The sequence below is a fragment of the Leucopleurus acutus genome (assembly GCF_964270905.1).
Source record: "Leucopleurus acutus genome assembly, chromosome: 19".
Lineage (NCBI taxonomy): Eukaryota > Metazoa > Chordata > Mammalia > Artiodactyla > Delphinidae > Leucopleurus > Leucopleurus acutus.
The window spans coordinates 45,460,073-45,469,204 of NC_139161.1; the positions used below are offsets into that span (position 1 = coordinate 45,460,073).

At 53.1% G+C, this 9,132-nt stretch overlaps 1 protein-coding gene across 4 annotated transcripts in view; it reads right to left on the reverse strand.

Annotated features, from left to right (window-relative positions):
- The window catches only part of MYO18A (myosin XVIIIA), a 95,334-nt gene extending 88,150 nt beyond the window's left edge, over positions 1-7,184 (reverse strand). For 3 of the 4 annotated variants that reach the window (XM_082860878.1, XM_082860877.1, XM_082860875.1), the window contains exon 1: positions 7,097-7,184. The gene's annotated coding sequence lies outside the window, so the exon portion shown is untranslated. Of the gene's footprint in view, positions 1-6,283; positions 6,390-7,096 lie in introns of those variants that run through there. The other variant, XM_082860876.1, reaches the window with a different exon arrangement.
- Between the last annotated feature and the right edge of the window lie 1,948 nt (positions 7,185-9,132).

The window sequence follows — 9,132 nt, forward strand, 5'->3', positions numbered from 1 at the left end:
GATCTGCCAACAAATCGCTAGGGGACCTTGAGCCTGTCACTTTGCTCAAGGTTGGACTAGATGATCTAGGTCTCTTCTAGCTATAAAATTCCAAATATTTAAGTCTCTTGTGGACATAAGTTATTTATTAACTTTCTGCCAAAGTCACCCCTCTCATCCCAACCCTGGGGCCTTTGGAGACTAGGTCCATTTCAGCCCTTCCCTCATCAGCCCTGTCCTGCCACTGTTATCTACACAGCTCACAAGGTACCCCTTCCCCACTGTTGTCCCTACAATTGCCAGGCCTGGCTGTGGCCTGGGTTCTCTCCTGTGCCACATGTCTAGAGCTACCTGCAACCTCCCCCTCCAGGGTCAGACCTGCAGTATAGCTGCAGCTGCTCCTATGCATCTCAGAGCCCAACTCACCAGAGACCTGGGCTCTGTCAACTTCCTGTGGACCTTGGACTTTCCCGCATCTCCTGTCCTTAGGTCCAAAGTCTCCAGCAGCAATCGCTACCTCCCCACTCCCATTCCAAGCTGCAGTTTCTACCTGCCTCCCCTTCGTCTCCTAACCCCCCCACCGAAGGTAACCTTACAGTTTTTCTGACCTCCTTCTCTGCCTTTCACCCCTCACCCTACTCCAGGAGGCCTTTCCTAATTTTAAGTGGAGGGAAGGTCTGTGTGTAAATTAGGGTACGTACCTAAATCATCTTGACCCTACTATGCCCCAAATCAAAGCAAAGTACCACTGAATCAGTCAACTCAGCTGCTTTATTACTTTAAGACAGAAAGCATTTTGAGGGCAAGGACCTTTCAATTCAAGTATGCCCCTATCAATTCATCAACAGGAGAAACAATTTACATATTCATATCATGGAATACTACTCAGCAATAAAAAGGAAACTACTACTGATACACACAATAGGGATGAATCTCAAAAACATCTGTTAAGTGACGGTAAAAGAAGATTTCGACATACTGGTATGGTACTTTTTATATGAATTTTTGTATAGGCAAAAGTAACCCATGGTGAAAAAAAATCAGAACAGTGGTTACCTCTGGGAAGTGGGGGTGGAGTGGGAGTGGGGATTACCTGAGAAAGGGCATGAGGGAACTTTCCGGGGTAATGTTCGTGTTACATATCTTGATAAGGGTTTGGGTTGACAGATGTATACATTTTGTCAATTGTCATCAAATAGTGCACATAAGATTAGTGCATTTCATTGTATGAAATATTCACTCAAAAGAAGAAAAGAACAGTAAACAAATATCAAACTCTAGTTAATGACATGTATGCTAATGTATTGGGGGTAACGTATATTGGTGTCTGCAATTTACTCTGAGAGGCATCAAAAATATAAGATGCCTTGAGGGTTGGATCAAGGGATAAAGATGTGATAAACAAGGATAGTAAAGCGTTCACTGTAGAGTCTAGGAGATGGGGTGTCCACTGTAAAACTCTAACTTTTCTAAATGTTTGCAGATCCTTGTGATAAAATGTTGGGAAAAGTATGTATTTATCAAGCACCTACTAAATGTAGGGGATATAAAGATAAATAACCCATGAAAATAAACCCATGCAAGAGTTTAGGCTTCAGATGTCAGGAAACAAAGCTGAAAACAAATTCGGGTTAACAGCGATGCAACCTTGGGCAAGTCACCTCTGTGCCTCTATTTTCCCATTTTGTTTAATGGAAATAATAGTACCTACCACATAAGGCATGGGAATTAAATGAAATATGTATATATGCCCTTCATATAATGCCTAGACCAAACTAAGTCCTCAAGAATGGTACCCAGTGGTAGCAAGGCACATTCATGCCATTTAATGGGATGGTAGAGAGGATAATAAAGTACACAAATGACTATCAGCACACATATGACTAAAATAAGTCTAGACATACAATCTTAATGCTCTACAGAACCTTTGTATATGGAAAGTAAAGCCCAAAGAAGTGAAGGCAATCCAGTTAGCACACGGCCAAGCTGGATCACACTGGCTTGAGTCCAGAGGCCCCATATAACTACTGCCAAGATAAGGACAGGCAATTCATAGATGCGGAAATACAAATGGCCAACAAACATGAACAGGTATTCAGCCTGAATAAGAGTCACAGCTGTGCGAAATAAAACAGGTATACTGCGTTCACTTAGCAGTTTAGTAAAAACTACCAAGCTAACATCAATCAATTAGAGGATGAGAAGCAGGGTGTCCCAAATGTGTTGCTGGGAATATAAGTTGATAAAAGGAGGGCAAGTGTGTGGTATCTACGAAAATATTTAAAGGTACATATTCTTTGACAGGGCCATTCCATTTATAGGACATCTATAGATATATTCACACAATAAACACAGCTAATCTTTGCAGCACAATAAACATGGCTAATCTTTGCTATTTCATAATAGCAAAATTCTGTCTCTATAAATGCCCATCACTAGGGGAGTGGCTAAATTATAGAACTTAGCAGTTATTTAAAAGAATGAGGTAGGGGCTTCCCTGGTGGTACAGTGGTTGAGAGTCCGCCTGCCGATGCAGGGGACACGGGTTCGTGCCCCGGTCCAGGAAGATCCCACATGCCGCGGAGCGGCTGGGCCCATGAGCCATGGCCGCTGAGACTGCGCGTCGGAGCCTGTGCTCCGTAACGGGAGAGGCCACAGCAGTGAGAGGCCCGTGTACCACACACACACACAAAAAAATCTATTTATATAACATATAAGTTTTAAACTATAAATACACAATATATAAAATATTCATAACAAGCTTTTAAAAAATAGTCTGGAAAGATCTGTTACACAAATATATCAGTGATTTTTCTCTGTGGAATAATGGCAAAGAGGGGTAACACTTCAGCTTTCTACCTCATAGACTTGCTACAGAAAAAACCTTTTATTAGCATGTTACTTTTGTGATTTTAAAGATCAAAGAAGAAAAAAGGAAGGTGTGACAAAGTAATAAGCAATGCATTTGGCATTAAAGCTGTAAACCGGTTTGCAAGGACAAGTTCAAAGCTGGCCATCTCATGCTTTGAAAATGTTTCAGTGACTTGGGGGACTTGGTTAAAATAGATCTCACTAGTGTCTTGTGGCTTTAAGTGGGGACAGATTTAAATGGGTCACCCTGCAGCTGGCAAAGTAGAAACCCCAGGAAATGGAAACTATAACATTAGAATCCCAAGAAAAGGGCGCCCAGACTTGGCTGCTGTGGGTGTATACTTAAAACGGCCAGTCCTCCCACCCTCGACCACACTCATAAATAAATACAAAGGAAATACTTTCCCAAGAGAGCCGGCCTCTCTCCCTTGGCCTCTGACCTCCCTGAGCGGCCGTTTCCTACCGCCCCGAGGCCTTGATGGGGCGCTCGCCCGCCCGCCAGCCCGGACCGAGGAATTGCACGCGTGGCCCAGGGGGGCTCGCCCGGCCCGGGCAGCGCAGGGTGACGCCTGTCGCCGCCGCCGTGGAGCTTCTTGCCGGCGGTCCTGCTGAGCCCCGCCGCGGCCCATGACTCACTGCCAGGTCACATGGAGCTTCTCTGGCTCCAGGTGTGCTCACTCACTCCGTCTGCACGCTTCTCACATGACATCAGCCGGCCCGGCCGCCCGGCAGCCGGCTCCCTGCCCTGCCCGCCGCAGCGCCGGGAACCCTCGGTCCTCGGCACCTCCAGGCAGCCGGGCCGGCGCAGACGCAGCCCCGCGGCGCCTCCGCTGCGATACCGTCTCCCCTGGAACGCAGCAATCCCGCAGGCCCCGGGAGAAACGAGAGCGGGAGACGTGCCAGAAGCCCGGCCAGGTCCCCGGCGGCTCTTCCAGATGCACCTCCTTGGCCCCCCGCGGGGCCTGCCGCAGCCCGCTGGGCGCTAAGCTCAGCTAACACCCCAACACCCCACCTCCTGTGTGACCTTGAGCAAGTCCCGTTCCCTCTCTAGACCTCAGCTTTTTCAACTCTAAAATCTCCATGGGCCTGAGACTTCAGACTTGGGCTTCGCTGAAGAGGTATTCAGCTCAACCACAAACTTGAGGTTCTAATCCCGCTCTCCCTCTGATTTGCTGTGTGACCTACAGCCCATCATCCAACATCTCTGAATACTAGAGAATAACAAAAATAATTCCTTGTAAGTGACTATAAAGTACCTGGCTGCGAGAAAGGGCCCTGGGCCCTGTAAAATCATCAGTCCACAATTTAAACTGCTGCCTGACTGTAAACTATTTGAAATGTCAAGGGAATGTGGATAATTTACAAGCCACACAATTCCTACCTCAAGAGAAAGGGCAGGAAAGTAAGGGGCGGAGGGTGAGGGGGTTTCCAAGTCTGCTCCCCACCCTTCCCAATCCAGTTCCCACTACTGCACCACCTGACCCTCTAATTCAGGCTGCCTCAGAAAATGGTGATGGGGGGTGAGGTGCAGTGAGCAGATCTTAAAGAACCCTGGGGCCTGACCCAAAGCAGAACTTAAAAGCTCCATCAAGCCCCCAACCCAAGTCCTGGGGAAACCTGTTCATCATAGCACAGGGTGGGCTGGGCCCTCCCAACCCCTCAAACCTTTAAACTATATCAGGCCAGAGCCCCTCAGCTCTACCCACCACACCCAGGAGAGGCCCAGGACAAGGCCTGGGGCTCAGGGCCACCAACAGGACCCTGCTCACGTGGATGTTCTGGCTCCAGTCTGTGGTATCCACTCCAGGTGAAGGAGGTCTGGCTGGGGACAGACCTCTGGTTGAGAAGGAGTAAGAACAGCCCTGCTGCCCTGGAGATCTGTGACACAGCAAGTCTGAATCAAGCCTTCCTGAGTTCCAACAACTCCCTGCTCCACCTAAGAGGGTGGATTCTTCCTTTCACACAAGCCCCACTTCTGCCCCTCCCAGTCAACCTTCAGGTACCTGCCACTGGGGGACCCTGGAGTTTTCAGGCCCAGCTTCTGAAGACACATGCACCCCTCAATGAACAGCCTCAAGCTAGGCCAGTGAAGCGGTCTCCAGCCAACAGGCTGGCTGCCCAGACTGCCAGGCAGTGAGGTTGAGGGACCAGGCAGGAGTCAGGAAGGGCACAATCCACCTGAAGATTTCTGAGGAGAGCCTGGATCGTGAGAGGAAGCCCTGGGACACACACCCTGGCACCTGAGTCAGGCCAGGAGACAGGAGTAAACAAACTAGATATTCAGAGCTGCCAGGTGCCAAGTCATCAACTGTTCAAAGCTCAAAGCTCCCACAGGAAGTGACCATCAGCATTCTACCCCTTCCTCACCCACCCTCCACTCCCACCTGTGATGCTTCTCATTCCCCTAACCCCCCAACACAACAGCTTCCCCCATCATCTTCCTGGAATTGAGGCCCCAACTCCAATGCTCCTAACCCCAAATGTACAAGCACACCTCCACCCAAAGCTATATATAACCAGTCATGTCCAGCAACCAGGAGGATGCTTCCTGGAAAGTCCTCATCACAAAAGGACAGAGGGCAGGCCACTGACAAAGAGCCAGTGAGGTCTGTCCGGAAACCAGAGACCTCAAGAGAGCAATTTTCAATATCTCCAACTAGAAAGTAGCCCCTGAGCTAATAGGGTGGGGAACATGAGGCAAGGCCAACTCCATTGCCATGACAACAGGATACCAACCTGCCCAAGAAAAGGGCTCCAGACCTGGTAAGCACATGGAAAGGCAGCTTGAACCTCTAGGTTCAATGTCTTGCTAAGGTGTTCTCGCTCTTAATCACCTGGACAACCTTCCATCCCTTCCAGCATGGCCGCAGTACAGACACACTCGGCACCATTCGCTCTTCATAGGGGGATTTACTAGGCCTCCTCAGCCACAGACGTGCTAGGTACTCCAAAAGACAAAACGAACCTACATAAATCATTGGCAAGGTGAAGAGGGGAGGGAATCCAATTCCATAATTTGGGGGGACCATCTGAGGGCAGGAAGGCCCTAGGCAGGAAAGCTCTTCCCAGGAAGCACCATCCCAGGCCTCCCTACACAAACACAAACCATGAGGACACTGCCAAACACATGCCCCATTGGCCAAGGGACCAGGCAAAAGGAGTACTGCTTAAAAAATGAACTGGCAGCCTCCCCCATCCTCACCCTCCCCGCCAGCTCATTCTGGCCGGCAGCCTTTCCAACTAATCAGCAGGACACACATGCCTTGCAACAGGGTGACACCGCCATCCCCCACTGCACCCCTACCCCCAAACAAAGCTCCAATGTGCGGTGTGTCCCTGCAGGCCTTATCTCAGCCAGGAACAGGACCCACTCCTCACCAGGCTTGGTACCAGCGGCACCCCCAACAAGGGGGTGGGGGGCAGCGAACCTTACCATCTCCCCTTCCCATTGGCGAAGCAACTGGCATGACAGGTTCGCAGGGCGGGGCATCAGGGCAGTCTCTCCCAGAGGCCTGGGGCAGATAGTCCAACCTTCCCACACGCACCCCACCCCTTGGCAGGGAGAGGTGAGGTGAGCAGCCATTCGCAGGGGACAGCTGGCACGCCCTAATCCCCAAAGCCTACCGTTCACCCACCCGCCCCCCGTCTTCTGCCCCAAGGGGACGGGGCCCAGGGAAGCAGGGTCTCCATTGTTTTGCCAGCTGTCTGGCAGCTGCTCCTTTGAGAGGAGTCCGGTGTCGGCCTGGCAATGAAAGGGTGAAGGCCGCTGGGAGGGATAAAGGACTCGGTGGAGGTGCTCGCCTTCCCCGCTGCCTTCCTCAGAGCCTCGGTCCGTCAGTCTGTCTGGGGGGCCTGGGCCTGGCCTCGAGAAGCCCCCTACCCCCCGGGCTGCAGCCTCCACCCCGCAGCTCGGGGCCACCTGGGCTCCCCCGAGCCCCGAACGCCCCCCCGAAACTGAAGGCCACCCTGTCCGGCCTCCCCCCGCCCCTCGAGGTGGCAAAAGGGGCCGGAGCTCGCCCTCCCGCCCCACTCCCGGTCGGCCCCGCGTCCCGGCGCCGAGCTGCGCGGCACGGCCAGGGACCGGAGCCGGGAGTCCGGGCCGCCGCTTCCAGGGGACAGGGGAGGAGGAGCCGGCGGGCCCCGCCGCCCGCCCGCCTTCCCGGCCCGAGCCCGCCCCGCCGCCCCCCCACCCCCACCCCTGGCCCGGCCCGCTACCGAGCGGCCACCCCCGCCGCCCCGCACTCACCGGCCGCCGGAGCCCGCCCGGCAGGCAGCAGGAGCGGAGACGCGGCATCCAGCGGCCCCGGCCCGGTCCGGGCAGGAGCGCAGCACGGCGCAGCGCAGCGCCGCCCCCCGCGGCCGCACGAGCCGAGCCGAAAGGGAGCTCCCTGCTGGCGGCTCCGGGGATAAACGGCCGGCCTTCCTGGCAGCGCCTGGGCGCGCCTCCAGAGCGGGCCAGGCGGGCACCGGGAGCTGCCCTGGAGGCCTCGGTCCGGGTCCGAGAGGCCCTGCCTGGAGATCCTGTCTGCACTGGGCACTGGGGGCTGCTGAGCGTGCCCAGGGCAGGCCCCGGGGTCATGCTGAATGTATGGAACAGGCTCTGCCCGCGGCAGGCACTGGTGGACTCTGCTGGCTGTGTCCAAGAGGGTGCTGCCCAGGACAGTGCTGTCCAGAGAGAACAACTGGGCCTCGCGGGCCACATCTTCCCAGGGTGGCTCTGCAGAGACAGACATAGGGTGCTGCTGGAGGATGCCAGATGGCCTAGTCCAAAGCAGTCACTGCCAGCCATGCCCAAGGTGGCACTGGAAGAATGTACTCCCCAAGGTGGACACAGCCTCCTGGTGGCTTGGCCTGAGAGAGCCCTGTCTCAGGTGGAGCTGCCTAAAGGATGAGCCAAGGCCCAGGAGTCATAGCCATGAATGGCACTCACTCCCCAAAGGAGTCCAGCAATGCCAAGATTAACAGCTTTCAGAAGCTCTTTGGAATGAGGTCTGCCCCTGGGTCCTCATGTCCTATCAATATCGGGTGAGCTGCTCTACCCATTGAGAAGGAATTTTAGACTTTCTGGAAGAGGCCAGAGACATTTAGAGACCAGACCTCCAAGATAGGTGCTATGCCTTGAGCTGAGAGAGAGAGGTGGGCATTTCTACGGGCAGTGTCCATACTGAAGGGAGGTACCCCAGAACGTGGAAGAAACTGAGTGGGGTGGTGCAGGTAAAAGGGTGTCGCAGACAAGGGCAGCTGCCTCCGTAAACAGCCCAACCAGGAACTTCTGGCAGGCGTGGCCCAACCTGACAGACCAGGGAGGATTCAAGCAAGGGGGCTCAGGAGCTAAGAGCTGAGTGAGAACTGAGAGATCCTGAGGAATAGACCAAACCCAGAACGTGCATGTTGGATAAAGGAATAGCATGTAACCCAAACTCAATGCAGCACACTTTTACTGAGATCCTGCTAAGTGCCAAGTGCAGCACACTCTGAGGGACATAGAGCTATCAGACCTGGAGCGTCTCTCCAGGGAACTCACATGGTGAGGGCGGGGGCTGGTAGTGAACTTTGACTGCAGGGGGATTCACCACGCTGTCATCCCTTGGATGATGAGATGACGCTATAATGGATGGCTTATTTGGCTGGAGGAATGAAAGAAAGCTGCTCTGAGGACATGCCATTTGAGCGGAACCTTGGAAGCTAAGTAGGACAATGATTATCACTATTGCTTTCTGAGCAGCTACTATGTGCTAGACACTATCTCTATTCCTCACAACAAACGTATGAGGGAGAAATTTTTTTAAAAGATCTTTTTGATGTCAACGATTTTTTTTTTTTTTTTTTTGTGCGGTACGTGGGCCTCTCACTGTTGTGGCCTTTCGCATTGCGGAACACAGGCTCTGGACGCGCAGGCTCAGCGGCCATGGCTCATGGACCCAGCCGCCCCGTGGCATGTGGGATCTTCCCAGACCTGGGCATGAACCCGCGACCCGTGCATCGGCAGGCGGACTCTCAACCACTGCGCCACCAGGGAAGCCCTGATGTTGACCATTTTTAAAGCCTTTATTGAATTTGTTACAATATTGCTTCTGTTTTATACTTTTTGGTTTTTTGGCCACGAGGCATGTGGGATCTTAGCTCCCCGACCATGGATCAAACCTGCACCCCTGCATTGGAAGGCGAAGTCTTAACCATTGGACCCCCAGTGAAGTCCCTGAGGGAGACATTATTTTTATAGATAGGGATTGAGTGCATGGACTCGGGAGCCAGGTTGCCTGGGTTCAAATTCCAGCTCAG